This window comes from Globicephala melas, chromosome 19 (genome assembly GCF_963455315.2).
Source record: "Globicephala melas chromosome 19, mGloMel1.2, whole genome shotgun sequence".
NCBI classification, from domain to species: Eukaryota; Metazoa; Chordata; class Mammalia; order Artiodactyla; family Delphinidae; genus Globicephala; species Globicephala melas.
The window spans coordinates 33,020,925-33,046,156 of record NC_083332.1 but is presented as its reverse complement, the minus strand read 5'-3'; the positions used below and the strand labels follow the sequence as shown (position 1 = coordinate 33,046,156).

The window sequence follows — 25,232 nt, the reverse complement described above, 5'->3', positions numbered from 1 at the left end:
CATGAGACTGATCCTATCTGCAAGGGAGGCTGGGGAATGGAGATTTTCATTGGCTGTTATGCTGTCTTTCCCCTCAGATTTTCTACGGAAAGGAAGAAGAGATAGGACAATGAGTTGGTAACCAGCAGTTTGTCTTACCAACTTTGCTTTCTTTGACATTCTTTGGTTTCCACATTTACATTTCATGATTCTCCCACAGCTGCACACTAGTCTGTTCCCTGCGTTGAGAATTATCTATTTTTGCGATTTCATTTGCTTGTTCGTCTAACTAATATCTATTGAGCACCAACTGTGTGGCCGCATTTGTAGCTATGGCACTGAACAAAATTAAACAAAAATCCCTGCTCACAGAGTTTCATTTTAGTGAGAGAAAAGATGATAAATAAGAAAAAGTATGTAAAAAAGATACTGTGCTCAATGGTCACAAGTGCTAAGGCAAAGAAAGGCCTTAGGGCAGTGGGATGGGAATGAAGCATTGGAGTAATGGTTGTTGAAATTTTAGATAAGAAAGCCCAAGAAGATCTCATCAATTTTTGGAATATAGGCAGAAAGAAGTAAGGGAGCTAGCTTCAGGAAGAGCATTCCAAGGAGAGGAAACTGCAGGTGCAAAGGCCCTGTGGTGGGAGTATCTGGAGTGTATCTGAAGAAAACAAAGGAGGTCAGTGTGGTTAAAGCAGAGTGCAGGGAAAGTAGTGGGAGATGAGTCAGAGGGAGAGCAGGGAGTGATCACTTGAGCATCAGAGACCCTATGAGGGACATCAGCTTTCATTATTTTGCCTCCTATCCCTACTCGGAATTTCTATAAACTGATAAAGCTTTCGCTTTAGTTTAATTTTAGTATTTATTTTTAAAATTCAGCTTATTTTAGTTGATTTACAATATTTCATTAGTTTCAAACGAACAACATAGTGATTCAATATTTTTAGAGATTATACTCCATTTAAATATTTCATTATTTGTTTAATGAAATATCAGGTTTATGGGCTGATTACCAGCATTGGGTGAATATTTCTGCTTCTGTCTCATCAGCTTTAATAGCATTAGACTCATGCCTTTATTCTCCCCAATTACACACACATTCACACACATTTGCAAATACTTTTTATTTTGAGTTGTTGTTTTAAGTAGCATTGTTACTCACCAGTTGGCTGTGCTGGTGCACATTTTTATGTACTCAGTTCTTTGTAGAAACTGAGCGATATGGCCTGAATGTGGTTGACATGAGTGGGTGAGAGGATGATGATATGTGAGAAACATATTAAATATGAAGGCGATCCTTGTACAAAGGGATTTCAACCAGTGGGTTTAAAGATGGGAACCAACCCAGCGGCAGATGGAGTTACTTAGAAGTAGTTAGAGAAGGAATTCAAAGTGCAAGCTGAAACACAAACCTGGATTAAACCTCCCAAATATGAAGGAACTTTCATGATGAAGTTTGTTTTCTTTTTTTTTTCTCTCTTCAAATCCCAGCCCCAAACTGCATGTCTCAGATGAATAGGGAGCAAGTGTAATTAACTGAATAGAGCAGTAAAAGGAGAATTATGGGATATGGAAAGCATTTAAATATGATTCATGAGTTTGGAGATATTGCAAACATGTGATAGATGCTCGGAAGAGGCCATCAGAGAGATTGTGCTGAGAGCTCAGTTGGGAAATGACTAAAGCCTGCCCCCGAATCTTGGCAGTTCATATAATTAAAAGACTAAATATTTTATAAAGATGGAGCAAGTAAGATTTCACCAGCACCACACTCTGAGCCAGAAGTGATTAAACATAAACCAAAAATGCATGCACATTTTGTCCCTGGGAAGCAGGGTCTGTTTCTTCCCTCCGGAAGTCAGGACTGGAGGGGCACGGTGCTTACATCATTGCTGAATGGATTACTAGTGGCAGGAATCTGAAAGTAAGTGGAAACCAGGTCCTTGGCTCTATGGTGGATGGAACCAGGACGTGAGCTGGCATTCTACAAGAGAAAAACCATCCCAAAGCTTTCATATCACTTACCCTCTCACCACTCCCAGGATATCAGCACAGGCCATGCTCACAATATGAAAGTTGAAACCGTAAGGCTTCTTAAAGAAAACATAGGAGACTATCTTTATGACCTTGGGGTCAGCCAAGATTTGTTAGATGGGATGCAAGAAGAACTAACCATAAAACAGAAGATTTGATAAATTGAACTTGAATCAAAATGTAAACCTCTTCTCGTTGAAAGAAACTGTTGTGAAAATTAAAACACAAACACAGACTGGGAGAAAATATTCACAAAACATATATTCATATCCACAATATATAAAGAACTCATGAAACAATAACGAAAAATACAATACAATTTTAAATTGGCAAAACAAAACAGAAACAAACCAAAAAGTGGCCAAAAGACTTGAGCTGGAACTTCATAAGAGAAGACATATGAATAACCAGTAAGCATATGAAAAGGTGCTCAATATTATTACTCATCAGGGAAATATAGATTAAAGCCACAATGGGATACCAACAATACTCAGCAGGATGGCCCAGCTAGAAAAGCTCGGAGAGCTATCTCTGTGGTCATCCTTATCTTCCACCTCCAGCTGGTGGCCACATCTTGGCTGTTGTTCCCCCTTAATGTCACCAGTGACTGATCCACAGCCTTAGTTTCTGCCTTAGGACAGTCTCTCCCCAACTCTTCCTTTCACTTTTGGAACATCTTCCTTACCCATCTCCCTGACTCTGGTCCCTCTTCTTCCACTCTTCTTCACTCTGTTGCAAATTTGGTCAAATCCCTCCCTGTCCCACTTTCTTGGTGAGTTCCCCAAGCCTACAGGTAGAGTACGCCCTCCCCTAGCACCCTTGCCCCTCCAAAACCTCCACCTCTGGCCTCATCTCAGGAACCTGCTCTGTTCCAGACACACGACAAACTACCTTTACAGATTCCCAAATACATGGGCTCTGTGTCCATTTGTTTGTTTGTTTCCTGGAAATTCTGCCAGCCTATCCCCATCACCCTCAGGATAAACACCAAACTCCAAGGCCTTGCATGGCCCACCTCTTCAGGTAACTACCCACTAGGTCACTCTCTTTATTCCAGCCAGGGTTGGCGGGGGGGGGGGGTGGCTTATGCTCCATCCTGCCCCAGGGACTTTGCACACGCTATTCCCTTTCCCTGAAACACTCTTCTCCTTTCTACATCTAATTAATTCCTACCCAGGCTTTGCTCTCAGCTCAGTTTTCCCCTGCCCTTACCTGGACTGATTCAGATACCCCTTATTATCCTCATAGCACCATGGACCTCTCCTTTGCAGTGTGTGTGTCATAGCTATAGTTTTACACACACAGTTTCTCTCACCACATTGTAGACAGGAACAGCATCTGTTTTTCCACCGTTGTACCCAGTGCTGACAGCAGTGCCTGGCTCCTAGTAGGAGCTCGTAAGCACTTGTGGAGGGGCAGGGACTTGGTTGTGTGCTCAGACTCAGGTCAGACTGCCTTGATCCAAATCCTGGCTCAGCCACCTACCAGCCGTGTCAGCAAGTTATTTAACCTCTTGGTGCAGGGCTAGGACTAGAGTGGGGAAAGGTGCCTGGGGTGTAAAATGTAAAGAGGTACTCACTGCAGGACCTCCCCCTGCCCTAGTGTTGCTGAACCAAACTTGCGTCTGCTCACCCGCGTGCAGTAAAGCCAGTCAACCCACACCGGGCTGTGGGGAAGGGAAGTGCAGCGTTTATTGCAGGGCCAAGCAAGGAGTCCAGGCAGCTAGTGCTCAAAACACCTGAACTCTCCAATGGGTTTCAGCAAAACATTTTTAAAGACCAGGTGAGGGAAGGGAGTTGAGGCTGCATACGTGATCAACTCCTGCATGATTCTCTGATTGGTTGACGGTGAGGTATCAGGGCAGTGTCACAGGGGGTAACATTATCAATCCTTAGGCTCCAGGAGGCCTGGGGGCCTGGGGGTCATCAAGTAATAAACATCTTCCTGTTGGTGGGGGTTTTAGCGTCTGTAAAAAACTCAGGAAATATGGATCGGATACTATTATCTTGATACTTCAGAGAGGAGCTAAAGCAGAGAATATGGGGGAGGGCCTGTCCTGGGAAGGCCCCATAGGGTCCTGATCTGTTACACTGGCCTTGTCTCTCAGTGTCCTTATCTGGGATAATCACTGGACCTGGGTCATAGGCTTACAGAGATGAAATGATTTCATGGATGCAAACCACTGGGACCAGTTCCTGGCGCAGCATCTTCATTTGTCAAGTGGCTCAAGGCTTAGTTCATACCTGTTCTGCCAGCACTTCCGACTCAGGCCCACCTCTTCCTTGGAACCCTGCTGCCACTGTCCTCTTCTGAACAAATGGCACCCCTAATAGTACTGAGGTGTACAGTTCTCATGGCACTAGACGCATCTGTCACTTTCTCTACTAGACAAGAGCACTTTGAGGACATCTAAACCTGAGCATCCCCTGCCCTAACCCAGGTCCCAACAAAGAGGGTGTCCTCCCTGAAAACAGGTTGAATGAATATTTATTTGCTACTCTTGTTCAAGGCCAGGTCTAAGAGCCCCTCCCGCCCCGGAGGGCATGTAACCCTGACTCCTGGTTGTCAAGCTTCAGAATTTGAATCTTGCGGCAGGGGGAGGAGGAAGGAGGTGCAGATTCCAGCAGCATCCGTACCTGGTCTCAGGGAAGCCCAGTTTGCTGGCAGAATGAGTATGTAGCCCGTGAAGAGCAGAAATGCTCAGAGAAGGAAACACCCTCAGAGGTGAACATTTGGGGGGCTGGGGAGAAGTTTATACAGAAACCCATCTAGGTAGCTAACCTTTTTGTTTGTTTGTTCCTTTAGTGGCTTGAACTATCTAGGAAACACTGCATACTTCCAAGCAGTAAGCAAGCCTCTTTTCTTTCTTCATTGTCCTGCTTGTCACTCCTGGCCTATCTGCCATCCCCTGCTATCCACGCCTGCCCACTGGGAATACTGAAGGATCCCAGGTTCCCATTCCTCTGAAGAGGACCGGGATTGTGGCTTTTGTCTCTCTGTACGCCAGTGACCCTCACACTGAGATTCCATGCTGCCCAGCTTCTCACAGCCCGTGAGGTTGGTCACGAGGGGGCCGACGTCGGGGGGGAACAGGTTTTCCCAGCCTGGGGGCACATGCCCAGACTCTTGCCCCACAAATGGCCCGTCATCTTTAGAACCGTAGAACAGTGTGCATCTTTGTTTGGTGGAGGATGAATCCATCAGGAGACCCATCTCTGGGGCTGCTGGCTGGTGACTCACGCCCAAATGCTGTTTATTTCAAGCCCTGTGGGAAACTCTGAAACTGACATAGGTTTTCACACAGCTGGACTCTGGCTTGTCTCCTATATCCACTCCACCCCTTTTCTCTCCAACAGGAGAAACTGAGGACAAGAACGATCCCAAGGTCATTCTCACTGAACTGGGGGAGCTGTTTGGAAGGGCTTACAATTCCACAGGCGAATCTGGGTCCAGTGCAGCGTGTGGGGTCACCGTCTCCCCCGCTGTAAACCCTGATTATTCTTGCCCTCTTAATCTGCATCATTCCATCTGGCATCTGCAAAGGGAGAAAGCCAAGCAATCCAGAATATTATCAGTTACCCAGAGACGACAGAGAGTTAAGAACAATCTGGAATGGCATAAAATGGTACATTGTACACTGTGGAGTGGATCACTTCCAGTTAAGTTACAAAGGCTTCTGTTGCAATTATGACTTTATTCAAATCAATACTTAAACGAAGCTTGGAAATAGAGACGGAGAGGTCAGAAGGCAAAGCACAGCACGCCACGCAAAGCACCTTTCCAATAAATATGCAAGAGTGTCTCCGCCACGGAATCTATTGCTCCCGTGAAGTCAGCATAAATATGCGAAGTACTTAACAACACTCGCTGCATGTATATTGGCAATTTGTCAGCGTGCTAGCAGCAGGAATCGAATGCCTAGCGCCTGGTGTTGGGCTGGTGTCGTTTTTCAGAGGACCAGTACAGGAAATTGCTAACTCTGGTTAATTCTTTTGAATTAAAATGACCCACATGTTTTCCTGAATGAACCACAAACAATTCAGGGAAACTTCCTCCCCACCTTTCCCCAGCCTTACCACCCATCCCAGGGTTCCTTATATTCTCAGCTTCCTCTCCAAAAGCTAGCCAAGTTTGGTGGATATCTTTTGTTTCTTTCATCGGATCACCTCTCTGACAAACTATCTCAATTTTCCTCCAGGATAACTGTCCCTCCCGTATCCTCAGCCAGTGGTAGTCTGGGTGGGGTTGACTCCACCCTCAGCCTGTGTTTTGATCTGGCCAATCACATAATCACATTCCTCTAGCCCCAGTGACTGGTTCAGAGATAGGCGTGTTACTCAATTTGGGCCAATGAGAGTCAGGCCTGGGAATTTTTTTTAAGCTGCTTGGAGAGAAGAAGCTCTCTCTTTCTGCAGGGCTTGGAGCTTTGAAGAGTGAGCCTGGAGTTGCCCACGACCAGCACATGAGAAAATCTGCCTGAGAATAAAGCCAGCACAGAGGAAAGTGGAATCAACTGAGTCTTAATGACATAGTTTGAACCACTGGATCAAGCCATGCCTGAAGGCAGTAATCTCAATTTTTTAACTATAAGAATGTATTTAAAAATTATTATTTTTTGTTCAGTAGATTGAGTTGTGTTTTCTGTCACTCAACAACTGAAAAACTCCTAACTGATATGTCCTAAATCCCCAGAACATACACACTATTCTTTCAAGTACCCAATATTCTTTCAAGTACCCATGTTAGATTAGTGAAACTAAACGGCTCCTAAATAAAAATAAGTAATTATTTTAAAAGGAGAATGTGATGTTGCTGCAGACAGAGGGCACTGGATGTATCACCAGCATCCCTGAAGTTAGTGTCACTCACCTGTGGGCTTCCCCTCACCTTGTTCAGTCTCTCCTCCGCGGCGTAGTGATGCTTCATGCTTCCTCACTAGACCCGTGTGTTAGTCCTGTCTCAGTTTCAGCACTTAGGGCACTGCTTGGCACAGAGGAGATGTTTGATGTGTGACTTCGGGGAGATAGCTTAGCTTCCTTGTGCCATAAAATGCCACCCCCCCATGGAGATGCTCGCTAAGGCTGTGTATTCTGCAGTGGGAATGATGCACGGACAGCCCATGGCAACTGGAGAAGAAATCAACCTCACAAAACAAGTAAAACGACCTTCTGTTTATGCAGCACGGATGGAGCTAAAAATTGAACTCTGATTTTTTTTATCTTAGTATGTCCACATCCAGTATTTTCCATGAGGAAAGAAGATATGCCTTAACCAACAATTTCTCAAATTCCTTTTAGTAGATACACTACTCCTTGACTCCTTGTTCTGTTGCAGTGTCCATGAGTCTGTGTTATTTCTGCAAAGATGGTAACTGGGGTGGGGGAGAGAGTCACTTTGATTTGCTATGTGTCATTGAAATGTCTTAGCGCTGTCAGCCAAAAAAGCAGCTAAAAAACTCCCACACTGTATGCGCCCATCTGTGGAGCAAAATGAAGGTCTGAGTCGCGTGTTTGGGTTATGATCATAATCACAGCAAATAACCGCTTTGCTATTTTGCTGTGTGTACAGCCTTGTGTTTCAGCTCTGAGCTATCAGGTTTACTATTACCCCCAGTGCCATCTCACCAGCACACCGAGTTCAAAGTGGCGCCAGGCAGTGAGCTTTAAGGTTGGGTTTCCGCTGTGGTAGCAGATGTGACTCTTGTCCAATAAAACACATGCTCCTTTAGCATCTCCCGGTGACTTCAGCCTGAAAGGACAGGTTAAGGGACCATCATTCTTTGCGGGGAGATATTTCATCTGCTAAATTGTTTTCAGTGAAACAATCAAAGCTACTGTGTACAGCTCCAAAGTACAGGCAGGGACGAAGCAGGGAAAGTGCTAGGGTTGATATGCAATCTGGCTTGGGTTATAGCTACGTGTAGGCAAAATGCAGCTCCAGAAATAACTGTGAGGTTCCCGATTTTGATGCAGAAGTGGATAGCAGACTGGGCAGCTGGTAACGCCAGGTCACAATGAGCTCAGCACCAAGGAACATCAATCCTTTCAATGTGTCTGTATCCAGGACCTGCCCTGACTCCTATTTTCCCCCGGGGGTGGTGGACTTCCTCTTCTGAATTAAGAGGTAAGTCCCACAAAGGCAGAGAATTTCGGTCTTTTTGTTAACTGTTGTTTCCCCAGTGTCTGGAGCAGTACCTGGCATGTGGTAGGTGCCCGTAAATTTTTGTTGAAGAAAAGAATCACTCGATCGACAGACTCAAGTCTCCTTTGGGTGTTTACATATTGAGAAGGAAAAATACAATGCACAAGGACGAATTATGAAATCCCCCAAGAGAAGGATAATGGCCCTCTGCAATCACAGCCTTTGTTTTACATGTAGATTTCAAGACTGGAAACTCTGCCATCACTGGTATGCGACAAGTTCACACTCTTAAACCGCATAATGATTGTCTGCTGATAACACTCCATGTTCTGGTGGCCTGTGGGCTGGGTCCCTGCAGCTCACACTAGTGTGAATCCAGCCTGTGTTGCATTTAAAGTGCAATTAAACTAGTTGGCAATGTTTAAAATCTGGGAGCTTTTAGATTACAATATGAATTGCTGGGTTTCCCTCAGTAGTAGAAAGGCACCCGCCTTCCTGCAGGGTAACACTTGGCTGGCGCTGAGATGTGGATGGTCCCATGAGAGGAGCCATCCTGTGACATCCAATTTGCTGAAGGTGCCTGGGTCACCTCCCTTGCTCTCATAACCTACCTGCCCCTGAAGACTTTTGAATTTGCTGCAGGGAGCCCTAGGGTATTATGCAGAGAGAATTATGTCCCTGTGAATTTTGGGTGTAGGACAGTCCAGAAAAGTGTGTCCTGAGTACCTTGATAATTTGTGAAAAGGCAACATTTTGTTGATTAGGAAAACAAAGCAGCAGGATTTCAGGAACAGATGCCATTAAATTTTTTGAATCAGTAAAAGCAAATTTGAAAACTTCATTATGGATCTATGGCATAAAAATTGAGGGCATATCTTTCTCAGGGCACTTTGAGGTCACAGCCAATGTCTCCTTCCAGGGTAGTTTTTAATAGCAAAGAAGCTGATTTGTTTCAGAAACAGATGCCTTTTAAAACTTTGACTTGGATGTGTGCTATAAAATATGTTAATGTATTTTATTATTTTGGGATGAGACTTTAGTCTTGCTAGTTGTGGTTTCGTACAACTGTTACGTATTTTTCTCCTACCCCCCTAGAACTGTAACCCCTGTCAGCAACAGGAGGTGACCGCATGGGGTTCAGGGTCAGGTTGTAGAGTTCAGACTAAAAGTGCTGTGAGGAATTCAGGAAAGCTTTGAGATTGGAGTGGACCAGGATTTCAGAGGAGGCTTCAAGGGAGCCAGGAAGCTGGTTCCCAGAATGCCAGGATGACAAAGGACTGCTCTAGTTGCGGGGAGCAACGGGAACCTGAGAGAGGAGAGAGAATTTAGTAGTGCATCTGGTAAGCTTTGGGAGGCAGTGCAGTCGAATTCTTAAGGGCCAACCTCTGCATTCAAATCCCACTGCATTCAGATTGCTTCCTGCTGTGCTACCTTGGGCAAGTTACTTAAATTTGCTGAGCATCAACTTCTTTATGTGAAATACGGTTCCTACCCCATAGGAGAGTTCAGTGAGTCTAAGTGCATACACTGCACTTGAAAAGAGTGCCCGGCTAGTGCTCTGTAAATGCTTGCTACGATTGTCAAAATGTGGGTAGGCCTTGAGGGCAGACTTGTCCCTGGGAGCGTGAAGCTTGGTGCAGTCGTCTAAGACTCTGAGAATTGGTCCTGCTTGTGCTACATCTTCTCTTTGAGCTGCAGATAAGGCCTTGATACAGCTTTGTTGCACGGTATGGTCTGTCACTTCCTGGAAGATAAGGACCTAGTCTTAGGATCTTTTGTGCCTGCCACAGGGTAAAAACTTGGCATGTATGATTTACTCACCAAATATTGGCTAGTTAATTCACTTCAACGTCTCCATTCTTGTCCTAGATCAATTAGATCAAAAATTTCAAGAGAATGCAGAAATCCTAATTCTCAGGTAAAACTTTCCAATGTTAAAAAAAACTTAGTATGGGTCAGCTAAAACATACCTGCAGGCTGCGTTCAGCCAGTGGACTGCTAGTTTGAAACTTCTAAGCTAGCTCTTTGTAGTGGATGCTAGTGGCGCTTGTGGGGGCTTATTACTTCAGAGCCCTCAGGGATGCTCAGCCCCTATGTCCCTTTGCCTGGGGTCTTTCTCAGGCCAAAGCATCCACTCAGTTCACACACAAGGATTTCAGTGCCAGGGGGTTGACCCTTTTCAGAAGCAGCTCACGTTAATAACTGATGGGAGTGGTGGATAAATACCTCAGCTCCCTCGCCCGTCAGACAGGATAACTCTGAGACCCGTGGATGTTCTATACTGGTTCTCCGTACTCTCCAGCAGGATGGAGCCCCAGTTTGACTGGCTTAGTAACACACCCTTTATTGGCTGGCTGCCTTCCTTCCCCTGTCTCACTCCTCCATTCTACCGCCCTGTTTCCTGAGACCACTTCCCTACAACTTACACGTGAATTCTTGTCTCAGGGTCTATTTCCAGGGGAACCCACACTAAAATAATTCTCTTGGACACCTGTCACTTGGGAAAACTGAGTCTTCCAGCTTATCTAGTTGGTGTCATTGGCCAGGCACTGCAAAATGGAGTGGCTTTGGGGCCCAAGGGCCTTTTGGGGACCAAAATAAGGTTTTGTGATCAACCTAGGCTTTTAGAGAATTCCCTCCTAATTTTGGAGGGAGATTCTTTCCATACCCATGCATTCATTTGCATTTAAATTTGCAGTTGAAATTAAGGTTTTTAGAAACTTTTAATTTCTATTTAACTATAAGAATTTCACTGCAGGGTATCTATCTGATTTAAAAGAATAATTAAAATTAGGTATAGCTGCAGTGATTTGCCACAGCGTATGTCTGTCCTTTAGAATGTTAAGCAACAGAAAATTATCTGTGGCTGGAGGTGCTCTATATGTAAATTCCAACAAGAAAAGAATTTGGTGATAGAGAAATTCAGATTATGAAAATCACGTTGCAAGTTTGAACATCAGTGCTTAATAAATGCCTTAGTTGTTACCATTACTTCTCTTAATATCCTCTATTAAATGATTTAAAATAGAACAACAGATAAGCAAGATCAATTAATTTTATAAGATGATCAAAGGAATGTGGTTCAGCATTGTCAAAGCTGTAAACGTGATAATGGTTTTATCAGACAAGAAAAATAACTCGAAGTGGCTCAAACCTTATTCATTTATGCTCAAAGGGGTTTTATTTGTGATTCATCAAATCGTCTTTTGTAATAGGGAGAGTTTTAGGATCTTACCCATTAATTTGAGAAAAAAATAATTCAGACATTAAAATAGATGCTATTCTCAGATGCTTGTATGTCAACCATAATAAGTAAAAACAACCATCAAAGTTTCTTGATCCCATAACCTGTTGGAAGGAGGCTGCAGGAGGAGCCAGGGAACTGCCAGTGGCAATGACATTGATCCTCCTGAGTACTCAAAGAAAGGCCCTAATTCAGCTTGTGTGTCTGAGGTCTAGGCTGGAGGCCAAATGCAAGGTACAGAATCAGCCAGTGATTCTCTGCTCAGATGAAGCATGTGCCATCGGGAATTTGAGAGCAGCAGGGTGAAAAGAGGGATCATTTCTGAAAGGCTACATTTATCTGCAGTGTGTATTGCGGTTAAGAATGATTCAATTATTTATACCCCTCTGCCTTTCAAAAAGGAAATAGGTAGCTTCCCCCCCCCCGCAAAAAAAGGACAGAAACAGTAAACAGAACAGAAAAAGAGCAAAGCTGAGTAATAAGAGGGTGGTGAGTTAGGATTACGGTGGCTCAATCTAAGCTAAGGGCAAATGTTTGCAACTAAAAAATATTTTTTGATTTGGAGCTTCCTGGCAATCAGAGCAACAAGGGAAGCATAGTGAGTGATTGCCTCTTATTATCTTATTTAAAGTAGAAAAGAGATGACTTTTAATTTCTAAGAGGATTTTTTTTAACAAGAGTAAGAAAGTGAACACAAGCATTGATTGTAAAAAAAAAAAAAGGCAAGGTAATAGTGTCAGAAACACAAAAATAGTTCCTCTGTAAATTACCCTGCTTCATTTGGACCAGAAGACTTTTGTCTGGATGAAACCACATCAGCAAGTTTTGAGAAGGTGTCCATTCGTCTTGTGATATCAGTCGCAAAGGCCAGAAATATCCCCACAAATCTAGTTTTTTTCACAATGTAAGTTGGTGTCGTGGCTCATGGCCAGTCAGCATGCACTTGGCCGAAATGGGGTTGAAGGATCAAATATTGGCTTCGTGACTTTGAAGGGCAGTTCAGTGATTTCTGAGGAGAGAGCAGGGCACAGGGCGGCAGGCAGGGGACGGCACTGTGACCAACGAGTGGCTTTCTGGCAGTCAGCTTGCTGCATGAGCCACGGTTGGATTTCCCCACTGCTGTGAGGGTAAAGCTCGGTCACTAAGTGGCTCATGGGCTGCTGCCTGCCCTGCATTAGCGCAGCTATTTGGGGCTTACTGAAAGGACTTTGGCACGCTTGCTGATTAAGCAGACCACAATGTTCTCTTGCTCCTCCCCTGAAACTCCCGGGGCTAATCTCCTATGGCTCTCAGGTCTAATGGCAAAAAGGTGCAGCGCACTGCCATGGGCCAACTCCCACTGGAAAATCAGCAAGGAGAAAGCTCCTGGACTCGGCTGTTATTCGAAATTCCTGGAGGGTAGATACGCCAAGGAATTTTCCTGACCGATGCTGATCCCTTTTCCAAGTCTCAAGGTACTTCAAATACAAATCCTGCAGGAATGTGTCATTTTCTGCCTTACGTTACATTATTTCTGGGTGTGATACAAAGGGCTTGGGTCTGGGAGACAGATTTGGGTCCAAATCCCATTTTGCCACTTACGGGTTATGAGATCCTGGGTAGATTATCTAACTTTGTCGAGTCAGTTTTCTCATCTGAAAAACAAGTCTCCGTGAGTTAATAAATGTAAAGCATCAGGGTCTGTCCTTGTGTGTAGACAGCCCTCTGGTCATAGTTCCATTTTTAAATATGTGATCGACCCTGTTCTAGACGTTGAGAATACAGAGACAATAAAACACAATCCCTTGAAGAGTTCCAGGTCTACAGGGGAAACACCAAGACTCTGTGACACGTGCTATTACTGAAGCATGTGTTGACAGTGCCAGAGAAGGAGGGAGTCTAGGTTGGTGATCTGTACACCAAAGGACGGTGTTGACCCAAAGGCCATGGCTGAAAGCAGAAGAAACAGTCTCTAGCTGCCTAGGGTATGAGCCATGGCCGAAGGTAAGCACTTATATTTTAGTTGCCTCATCTATAAAAGAAAGGAAGGTCATCAGGAGGTCCCTTATGTTCCTTAGTAGCCATATGGAGACTGGCCTTCAAGATAGACATTGAGAAAATTACAGAACTCAGGCAGATTTGAGCGTTAGAAAATTTACCCCGTCTCCACCCAGAGTTCACCCTGGAACTCTTCTATGAGAGCCAATGCTTTTCCATTAGCTAATCCCTGGTACCCAAAAAATACAAAGAGGGGAAACAGAGTACATAATCCATTCCTGTAAAGTAGTTATTAACCTTGCACTATGATTGTGTTTACAAGGTGACTGGTATGCCATTAATAAGAAGGATCCCATCCAGCCCAGTGACTGCGATTTAGTTCAGGGAAGGCAACCCATAGAGGTGCCCTGGCTGTCTTGATGGCCAAGTACACTGAGTCAGGGTCACTCATCCAGCCTGATGTGCGCTTCAGCTTAAGCGCTGAACTTCATCAGCAGTGTAATTCCATTTATGCTATTACAAAATTAAATCGAGACTTGAACTGTGCTTTTTAAAAGATTATGTGACCATATGTACCTTGAACGAGGGCCAGCTTTGAGAAAAGTGGTCTTTTCACAATTCCTTTCTATTAGGTTAGGACTTTGTTATTTCTTGTTTCCTTTTTTTTTTTCTCCCATAAATTTGAATCAAACCCAGTCAGTAGTTAATACATTGATATGATTACAGCTTAAAGTATTTTTATTTAAAAATATGCTTTCAGTATGTTTTAAAACAAAAATAAAATCTTGTGGAATCCAGATCGTATATCGGGCATGGAATATCAGTGTTCCCACACTCTGAGGACAACATGAGCTAATGTTTCAAATGGCTTTTTATCAAATCAAGTTTTAAACCAAAAGTTTTAGAGTCAATACTGAGTAATTTAATTAGCAAATGGTACCCTTAATTCTTAAAGTAAGTCAAGTTAAGGAAAACAAAATCTTATTTCTAGTATAAAGCTACCATTTTTTGAGAAATTATTTAACATTCAGGGGAATGCCTCTCTTGTACTCACTAATACTAGGGAACTCAATTCAGATATATAAATTAAGCCAGCAGAGAATTTTTATAGCAATTAATTTTATAGATAAACAAAACAATATGAATAGTTTTCAATGAAATCCAGCCATTATTTTAAAGCACACATCATATCTGGAAAAATTAATAGGAAAAATAACCGTACTTGAAGTCTAAGGAGAACGTGGCCAGTTTTAATTTTTCTTAATCAGCATAAACTGTTCCTTGTAAAATCTAGACTGGTCTATGCATATGCAACAGCTCTTATTAAGATGCATTAGAAAACACAAGTGCCATTAGATAATGAAACTGACCAGAGGTATTTTCTAGTGCTTCAATTAATACCCTGGTGGTTAAACTATAATGACCAAACTCAATTGGCATCACATTCAGACGTGAATTGTACTTAAGGACCTCAGAGTCACTTCTTAGTGGATTGGTTTTGAAACACAAAAGCACTAAATTAAAATAATTGTTTTGTCTGAAAGTTTTTTTTCAGTGATCTCCAAAATGGGTGCTCCCTCAATCTCAGACGTTAGCACAGAGCACGGCAGGGTATTCGCATCTTCCATTCTTGTCCCGTGCCTGGCACATAGCTGGTACCCAGTAAATGTACTGTGTTAAGTACGTAAAGAGTGTTTTCAGAAACTCAGTATGATCTGATCCAAAGCAATATGTTCTTTCCTTTGAGATCTTCAAGTCCACAGGCTTGCCTTGACTGAAGTTCATTCAGTGCTAAACTCAATCTTGGTTTGTTTTTTATTTTTAATTTTTATTGGAGTAGAGTTGATTTACAATGTTGTGTTAGTTTCAGGTGTACAGCAAAGTGAATCAGTTATACGTATACGCACTCTGTTTTTAGATTCTTTTCCGATATAGGCCACTACAGAGTATTAAGTAGAGTTCCTTGTGCTATACAGTAGGTCCTTATTAGTTATCTATTTTATATATAGTAGTGTGTATATGTCAATCCAAGTCTCCCAACTTACCCCTACCCCCCCTTTACCCCCGGTAACCATAAGTTTGTTTTCTACATCTGCGCCTCTACTTCTGTTTTGTAACTAAGTTCATTTGTACCCTTTTTTTAGATTCCACATATAAGCAATATATGATATTTGTCTTTCTGTGTCTGACTTACTTCACTCAGTATGACAGTCTCTAGGTCCATCCATGTTGCTGCAGATGGCATTAGTTTGTTCTTTTTTAAGGCTGAGTAATATTCCATTGTACCACATCTTCTTCATCCATTCCTCTGTTGATAGACATTTATGTTGCTTCCATGTCCTGGCTATTGTAAATAGTGCTGCAATGAACATTGGGGTGCATGTATCTTTTCAAATTATGGTTTTCTTAGGATAGATGCCTAGGAGTGGGATTGCTGGATCATATGGTAGCTCTATTTTTAGTTTTTTAAGAAACCTCCGTACTGTTCTCCATAGTGGCTGTACCAATTTACATTCCCAAAAACATTGGAGGAGGGTTCCCTTTTCTCCACACCCTCTCTAGCATTTATTGTTTGTAGATTTTTTTGATGATGGCCATTCTGACCAGTGTGAGGTGATACCTCATTATAGTTTTGATTTACATTTCTCTAATAATTAGTGATGTTGAGCATCTTTTCATGTGCTTTTTTTGGCCACCTGTATGTCTTCTTTGGAGAAATGTCTATTTACATCTTCCACCCATTTTTTTGATTGGGTTGGTTTTAATTTTAAAAATCTTGAAGGTGGAGGCACACAATACTTTTCATTTCATGAGTTTCTAAATAACATCCATATTCAGTTATTTGATCCTCACAACAACTCTATCCCAATTTTACGTAGTGAAATTAGATAACTTCCTGAAGGTTGCACATTCAGTTGGTGGTAGAACCAGGACTGGACCCAGTCAACCTAGATCCTAAAGCCATTCTTTCAGCCTCTACATCAGAGGTCCACAAACTATGGCCCAGAGGCCAAGTCCAGCCTGTTTTTATTAAGAAACTTTCCTTGGAACACAGCCCCACCCATTCGTTTGGGTATTGTCTAGGGCTGCATTCATGCTACAAAAACAGAGCTGAGAAGTTGCAACAGAGACTATATGGCTGTAAAGCCTGAATTATTTACTATCTGATCCTTTAGGAAAAAGTTGACTGACTCTTGTTCCACACAATTTGCTTAAGAGTAAAGAGGAGTCAAGATGACAGCTCAAAGAAGGTTCACATCCACAAAAGCCTCCCACTGAAGTCGACCAGAATCCACTGTCAGAAATAACGGTGTCTGTCAACCAATTCAAGACAGTGTGGGATGGTGAAAGGAGCATGTGGCTTTGGAGCCAAGTCAAGTTTAAATATTAACTCCAGCAGTTAATGATGTGGAGACAAGTAAGTCACCTCTTTTCTCTGGGTCCTCATTTTCCATCCGTAAAATTGGACTGGTTTATCCTTCCCATGCTGAGTTGTTTTAGTGAATTAAATAAGATAATTTATGTTGAAGTCTTAATGCAGTGCCTGGCATATAGTAGAAGGTCAATAAATAGTCATGAATCAACAGGGATTGATCCTTGTATTTTTTTTTTGTCTATATCTAACTACATCCATATATCTATTATCAGAAATCTTTTCTTTCTTTCTTTTTTTTTTTTTTTGCTGTACGTGGGCCTCTCACTGTTGTGGCCTCTCCTGTTGCGGAGCACAGGCTCCGGACGTGCAGGCTCAGCGGCCACGGCTCACGGGCCCAGCTGCTCCGCAGCATGTGGGATCTTCCCGGACCGGGGCACAAACCCGTGTCCCCTGCATCGGCAGGCGGACTCTCAACCACTGCGCCACCAGGGAAGCCCTAATGTTCTTCTTTTATTTGGAGTCTCATGACTAATTCTAGGAAACCCTCAGCCTTCATGTACAACTGACACATCATGTTTTCTCCAATTCTTCCTATACTCATCTCTGGAACTCCAATTAGTTGTATTTGGATCTTCTGATTCCTTCCTTTCTGTCTCTTCATCTCTCTTCCATATGATCCGTGTTTCTCTGCTTCCACACTCCATTCTGAGAAACTTTCTCAGATCTATCTTCTGAGTTACTAATTCTCTCCTCAGCTGTATTTAATTTGCTATTTAACTAGTCCTTTGAAGTTTAACTGTCCATGAGTATATTATTCACAAATAAGAAGTTATTAATCAGAGAATTATTTATAATTTAGAAGCTGCCTAAATATCCAACAATTATAAAATAAATGATGATCAACTAAATCACAGTGCATATATTTGATAGATAATTATGTAGCCATTAAAATTATAATTACAAAAAGCCTGAAAGCAAACAGTACAAAAACTTATTAAAATTAAAAAAATATAAAATTATATGTATGCTATCCGTGTGAACATATGCAAAGGTAAAAGTGAATGCACAAGATAATAATAGTTGCAGTAGGGTGATTTCATTGGAGATGACCTTTTCCTCTTCCAACCTTTCTATAACGATGTTGCATTATTTTTACTATTAAAAATAGTCCCTTAAAACACATTCAACTTCTCAATAGAATGTCTGAGTACAGATGCTAAATATGAGGTCAGAATTAGCACTTGCTTAAATATGTCCCTCCTGTTGAATACTTCTAGCAAGCAGAAATCCATTTCTGGATGCTGATAGTCAAAATCTTGTTAGTCATTTTGAATCTATACATGTTATTTCTGTCCCAGAGCTGAGTTCAGAAAATTGAAATCCATGTGCTTGTATCATGACTGAGATGCCCCGAATCTGTTTCTTGCTTTTCTCTCAAACACAATTAAGAGTTTGGCTTTGAATATTGTCAATTAGCAACTGAAAAATGCATTTCCATTCTACAAATTGTGCTTTTGAAAAAAACAGTTTATAAAGCATGGGCCGTGCTTAAATTAACTGGGGACATGTTTTTAAAGATTTGGCTTTTGCTGCATAAAAAACAAGTTTACGGGCTTCCCTGGTGGCGCAGTGGTTGGGAGTTCGCCTGCTGATGCAGGGGACGGGGGTTCGTGCCCTGGTCCGGGAAGATCCCACATGCCGCGGAGCGGCTGGGCCCGTGAGCCGTGGCCGCTGAGCCTGCGCGTCCGTAGCCTGTGCTCCGCAACGGGAGAGGCCACAACAGTGAGAGGCCCGCGTACTGCAAAAAAACACAAAAAAACAAGTTTACATTTCTAAGAAAGAACTTAATCACTGCGTATTTGCCAATCATACTAATTTCTTACGCTGGCAATGTCAGGGTTTTCCTTAGCTTATCTGAGGCTAAAATTTGGCATTCAGAAAAGCTGTTACACAGGCCGCTCTAAAAATATCTGCAGTGTATCTGACCACATCCTCTAATTTGGTGAGTTTCCTTCATTTTCTTTCCTTCTTCCTAGTGTTTCTATAATGTTTTCTCTGCAGACTCAAAGATGCCCTTTCCCTGTTACATGTCCTCCACCAGCACTCTCTCACCTGATTAAACAACAGGACAGCAGGGGCCATAAAAACTGACAAAGGGAAAACTTCTCTAAAATTTCTGGATTTTTGACTCTCAATGGCCTGGCCTGGGTTCCTGTTTTCAAGATGCTCCTTGAGTTTGTATCATCCTCTGGTCGGACCATGATCCTTAAACACAGTGATAATCATAAATGCTCTTCTGTTTCCATTTATTCTGAGAGGTCAAAGATGCGGCTGGTTTATGAGTCTATTCTGCCATGTATCACTACAGGCGGGTCAGCAGGCCAGTGGATGGATGGGCAGTGCTCAGCTCCCCATTTATTACTCTTGTCAACTCAGAAGGGATTTTTTTTTTTTTTTTTTTACCTTGTGAAAGGCCCATCAGCAATGAATCAGTGAAGTGAAGACGACAGTTGATTTGTGCATTTAGATTCTATAAAGTGACTCTGCTTTGGTGGGCTGTGTAGATAAAGCAACTGTCATGATAAGGTGGCAAGTGCAATTCCACAAAACCAAATTTATTGCACATTTGAGGAAATCATCCTATTTTAAAATGCCATAAATTCGAAATTGAATATTACTTATTCCCATGAATTTTGATTTATATTTTGAATATTTTTAATGGGATGCTAAATAGCCTAGGTTCGAAGCTATGAGTTTATGCATTTCTTCTTGCAGGCTATTGTGACTTGGCGCAGAATATATTGGCCATTCTTAGGATTTTATTCGTGTGGACCACGGTGCGGGTGGGAGAGAGGATTCATGCACTTGCTGAAGACGCCCTGTGGGGAATGATAGCGATGCTGGTTTAAAGAAAGGGAGCTGGCTGGCTGCAACCTTCTTTCTTCCAAGCAGTGAGCAGTCTCATACAGATGCCACGGAGCTCAGGGAGGGACTTTTGGCCCGAGCTCAGACAAGGTTGGGAATCGTGACTCTCCCCACGTGGGTTCAAGCCCTATTAGCCACCTTCATTAGAATACCCATACTTCTCTGCAACACTTATTGCTGCAGTAATGAATGATTTCAGTGTTGACTTATTTACAAGCTGTGTCCAGCAATGGGCTGCATCTCCTGGCTCACGACTGTAGCTCCACAGAGCCTGAGAAGCAAGAAACCCTCCGTCGATGAAGACAAAAACCTCCCTTTCCCAGAATGCTTTAGCCTATCACCTTTCCAGTTAGTTTAGCTTTCTGCTTAACTGATAGGTAAAAAGAAAACCGGCCTAATTTCAACCCTGGCTGGTAACGCACTTCAGAAAAGGTATACCCAGTTTACCCTCCTGCAAGGAAAAAGATCCAACGTGTACTTGAAAACTGACAGCTTTGCCATGTCCCCACCAGGCAGCGGCCTCCAGGACTGTTTACCCGGCCCTCGGTGGAAAGGCAGCTGGGTTGGAAGGTCTTGAATAGTTTCCCCACTCCTTGTGCAGACTTCACCCAGCACCTGGCATTGTGTGGAGCCAGGTGCTGAAACTGGCAGATGACATGGTCAGGATTTCTCCAGCCTAGACTGGAGCTGCCTTGTCATTAATCCTCCCAGGCAGTGGCTGAGCTGGCAGAGAGAGAAACTTCCTCCAGTTGAGAAGATTCAGCAGAGCAGATTTAATATGCAGATGAGGGCCTGGGAGAGCCATGAAGGTGTCCAACTCCTCTTCAAATACTTTTAATCACTGCTGTGTTTGGAGCATGGGTGAAATTTGCATGGTACCTGCTAGAAACTTTCTAATCTCTGTGTAAAGTGAAACCTTATAACTTTTACCACCTGAGTCCTCTTAGGCCCCAAAGCCGCCAAAGAAATGTGCTGTTCTTTGCATTTACTGTGGTTTCTCTTCCCATGAGGCATAGAGAATAAGAGAAACACACAAATAAGCTTTGAAAAAAAAGATAGGGGGATTATCCGGCATACTCTACTCCGCCGTCTCTGACCACCACACCTACCAGGCTGTATAGCTGCATCTGGGTAGCTTCAATGCACAAAATAATGTGATTCCACATACGACTGCATTGGCTGAGACCTGAGCTAGGGCTTTCTGGGAAAATACCACCACATGGCCTCACCAGGTAGCCTGGGCGTCCTCACAACGTGTTGGCGGGGTCCAAAAGTGAGGGTCCAGAGTGGGAGAGAAGGATAGGAAGAGAGGGGCAAATAGAGACAGACAGACAGACACACACACACACACACACACACACACACACACACACAGAGACAAAGAAACAGAAGAATAATGAGGGAAAGAGAGAAGAGAGGGAGGGAGAGAGGGACAGAGAAAAAGAGACAGAAAGAGAAACAGAGGGGCAGTGGGAGAGAGAGAGAGAAAACTAGGCAGAAGCTATAAGCTTTTTATGACCTAGCCTCGGAAGTCATAGAAAATCACTTGTCACTTCCTGTTCATTAAAATAAAGTCGCTTGATTAAGTCTGACCCACATTCAAGCAGAAGGAAATTAGACTCCACCGTTTGAAAGTGTCAATGAACGTGCAGACCTATTTTAAAACCACCACATAGGTTCATTGTGGGGAGCAAACTTGCCCCTATGGGTGTTGATATCTACTCTGGGTGGTGCCTGAGACCTTTCAAAACTCAATTAGCATCTTTTGGAAGCAACCGAGGGAGTGGGGTTTGGCAAGCCACCTTCCTACCTGGACAGGAACTTGTAGCATCTCCTGTAGTGACATTTTTTTGGTTATAGGGGCTTTGAGGGAAAAGTGCATAAGCAAGTCTGAGGCCTCCTCTAGCATTCCAAATGCCATTTAATATTTTCTGGAACATCTCTATGTCAGGAGTAGGGGTAGCTGTGCTGTGCCCTCTGCTTGCAATGTCTCTGTGCTTGACAGACTCTACTCATCCTTTAATGCCCACACTTCAAGCACATCTCCTCTTTGAAGTATTTCAGGGCGCTTCCAGGGATTGTTGAATACCCCTGCCTCTCTACTTGCGCATAGTCTGTTATTCTCAGGTCCATCACAGCACCAAAATGTCTGTCACCTTGTCTTTTGGATGGTGGGTTCCCCTAGAGCCGTAATCCTGCCCTTTCCCAGCCATAAACAGGGCTCCTGGAATGTGCTAGGCATTTATAGTCCATAAATGTTGGCTCAGAGGAACTTGGAAAAATGGGCAATTGTTTTAGGCTAGCATTTTCCAATATGGGATGTATGCAAGCTTCACTTCATGAGATCCTATAAAAGGAGGGTTTTGTGTCAAATGAGTTTGAAAAAAATCTACTGTTTCTCATGGTGGGTGGTGATCTTGCTAAGTTTAGTGGGTGTCCTTTCGTGAGAACTCAGCACTCGTTCTGCCATCCTTGCAGGCATGTTCAGGAAGAGATGCAAAGCTCCTTTTGCGGTCAGGAACCTCCATCTCTGGTAGGGAGCTTCCGGCTCCTGATTACAGAAGCTCTGTTGCTTATTTACCCCTGCGAAGCTGCTCATAATTTTTGTTTAGCTCCTCATAGAGACTTGAGGGTGTCAGGGGCTTCCTGAATCCCTGGAGAGGTCTGGGCTCAAGGTGGCTACTTAAATACCTGTGGATACCTGGGTCCTGAGTTGAGTCAAATAAAGTGGTTTTAACTGTCCCACAGCTACGTCTCCTTTTTCTGGTAATAAACCACCTTGATCTTCCTTTGGGGAACCGCTCCTTCCCACTCCCTGGCTTTGTAGCTTAGGTAGGGCCAACTGTAACCCCTGGCAACAGACTGGGCACATGACCCAGGTCTGGCCAATCAAAACATCCTATTTCCCTGCTTCAGAAAAGGACATGTGACCTAAGTGGTTCAATGAGGTGACTGGGTGGAACCATGGGAAGAGAGCCTGGCTGGTCGCGGGGTGCGGAGTGTGGAGCCGTGGAGAGTGCTGCCTTTGTCCGGGGACATCAAACTCGTTGAAACCTCCGTTCTGATAAAAAGTGGGGAAAGAGAAAATTTGCAATTACATTACGGTTCCTCTCCGGAATAATCATTAATACTACAATGACTGTGTTTTATTGACTATTTACTATGTGCCAAGCTCCTGGGTCTCCTCAGTTCTAACGCACATCATTTCCCATTTGAACATCTCAGGAATCAGGTTTCATCTTCCCTTTGATGACTTCATACAACTGCTTCCAGCCAAGCACTGGTCATGACCTGGTTGTCATTACCTTAACCAATATATCCCACTCCCATTTTGTATGAATACCAAGCGTGATACGTGGTGAAAGTCTACGTCAAGATAAATCTTCAAAATACTTTTTCAACAAAAATTCCAAATGATAAGAAAGCTTTGGGATATGGTTCCATCACCAGTGTTTTTCGTTTCTTGGAGAGACACAAAATAACGTTGCATCTGATGACATCTCCATTTCTACAAAATACAAGATTTCCTTATTTAGTGTTCGTCTTGGTGTTGTGTTACATTTAAGGAAACCAATGCTTGGGGAAGTTAGCTAATTACCCAAATCCACCACCAAGTGCCAAGTGCTGAACCAATGTGTATAAAGCACATAAAACTGGGCCAAATTAGATCAGTTCAAAACTCAAATCAAAAATGGACTTTGCCCTCTGGGGAAAGATTTCTAATTTGTGATCGTAGGCAGAGGTCATCTTTTCTTATTCCTGTATTGAAAAAAAAAATTTGCTTCTGTCCTTTCCCAAATCCAAACCTTCCGTTAGTGTTGCTGCTTTAGATAATACCATCTCAGTACAGTAGCATCATGAAAAAGTTACTTGTAATCTACAGGATTAGATGAAAGCTGTGTTCCCAGTCTGCTGTTTCTCTACCAGAAAATTGATACCAGGGATTTTCCGAGCCGAAAGAGACCAGTGAGCTTGTTTAAAACAACCAAGGACCCAGTTGCCACGATGTGGCAACAATTAGAATATGATTTCCTTTGGGAAAACGGCACTCAGCTTATTTCAGCCAAATGCCCAAGTCGTTACGGACAATTTTTCTGCACAACCCACCCACTCCCAAATTTTTATAAATTAGAACCATCCAACTAGGCTTCAGAGTTTGCTTGGGGCGGGGGGCGGCGAGTTTCATTCCAGAAAAAATTGTACCACGGAAAGAAGGGTCTTAGCGCAGATGCTGTTTCCTGATGGCGTGGAGGGGATGGGGGCATCGCGAGACTTTCCTTCAGAGGTTGCTTTGAACCCTGGCTTTCACGTGAATATCAGACGCTTTATTGCCTTGACTCAGGTGACCTCATCTACCAGAATGAAGTCATCCAACCCGCCAGGAAAGACAAACCTTCGTTCCAGAGAATCAATCAGGCCCATCAGGGGCCCTGCTTCCCCCCTTATCTCCAGCCAGTGAAGGAGTGCGCAGTTATAAACCTGACAGGCCCCAGCGAGCCCCCGTTCTGCAGGTCCCACTAAATCAAAAAGGGACCCGGAGACTCGCAAAGCACCAGCTTGCTACTGGGTAAGCACTGCGTGACATCATTTCTGACTTGGGGGATTGTTTTGCATCGAGGTATTTCTTGAGAACAAAACCATGGCATTCCACTGAACTTCGGGGATGTTTCTCCTTCTTGTTATTAAACTATTAACTCCTGCCAGATAGGAATGCCAGGCACGTAATTGCTCACCCGGCCTTTTTATCCCAGGCTGTTGCACAACCCATAAACATTCCAATTAGGGAACCAATTAAAATGAGAAAGAGGCTTCCTGAATTACCCAGCAGTTGAGGCAGCGCTGCCTTTTCGATGTCAGCCAGTGAAAGGTTTTTATTGCATCTGCTGAAGAGGTGAAAGGAGGAAGGAGAGCCGTGCTGCGCGCCTATGGGCTGAGCTGCAGCGAGAGGGGAGCCCTGGACAAACTCAGGGATGCTCTGGGAGACCACGAGGAGGGTGTCGGAGAAGGAGGAAGCTTTGCTTTGCTTATTAGAAGCAAGACAGAAATTACAAACAAAAATTAAAAACCGTACCATGAAGTTTATTCCTTTATTTCTGCAGAAGCTCTGGTGAATATGTACGGTTTCAGAAAGCGGATTCTTTCCCTAGGAAATGGATCCCGCCTTGAGAACCTGGAGGCCTCTCGTGTACATTGGATGCTGGATCCTTCTTCAAGGCATCCCTCTCAGTGGTTGTAGGAGCTTCACGCTACCAAGGAAGAAACTGACCTTGGCCAAGGTCACTTACCTCTTCATGCATCTGTTCAAGAGACACTTACTGTTGGCTTACTCAGGGCAGTAGACACTGCGGGCCCTGGGGGCCTGAAGAGTGAATAGGACAGACTTCTGCCTCCACTGACCTTGCAGGTTATAGACACATTCACTCACTTCTCCCTGGGCTCGCCTCCAGTTTAAACCTTTAGCTTCAGACCTAATACCAGTGCTTGACGCACAATGGGTACTCAAACAGGGGGATGGTGGAAGTGTCCAGACTCATAAACCTCTGCTCATCCTGCTTG

At 43.5% G+C, this 25,232-nt stretch overlaps 1 pseudogene; it reads right to left on the bottom strand.

Annotated features, from left to right (window-relative positions):
* Positions 1-24,973, bottom strand: part of LOC115840329 (mitochondrial import inner membrane translocase subunit Tim29 pseudogene) — a 94,639-nt pseudogene extending 69,666 nt beyond the window's left edge.
* Between the last annotated feature and the right edge of the window lie 259 nt (positions 24,974-25,232).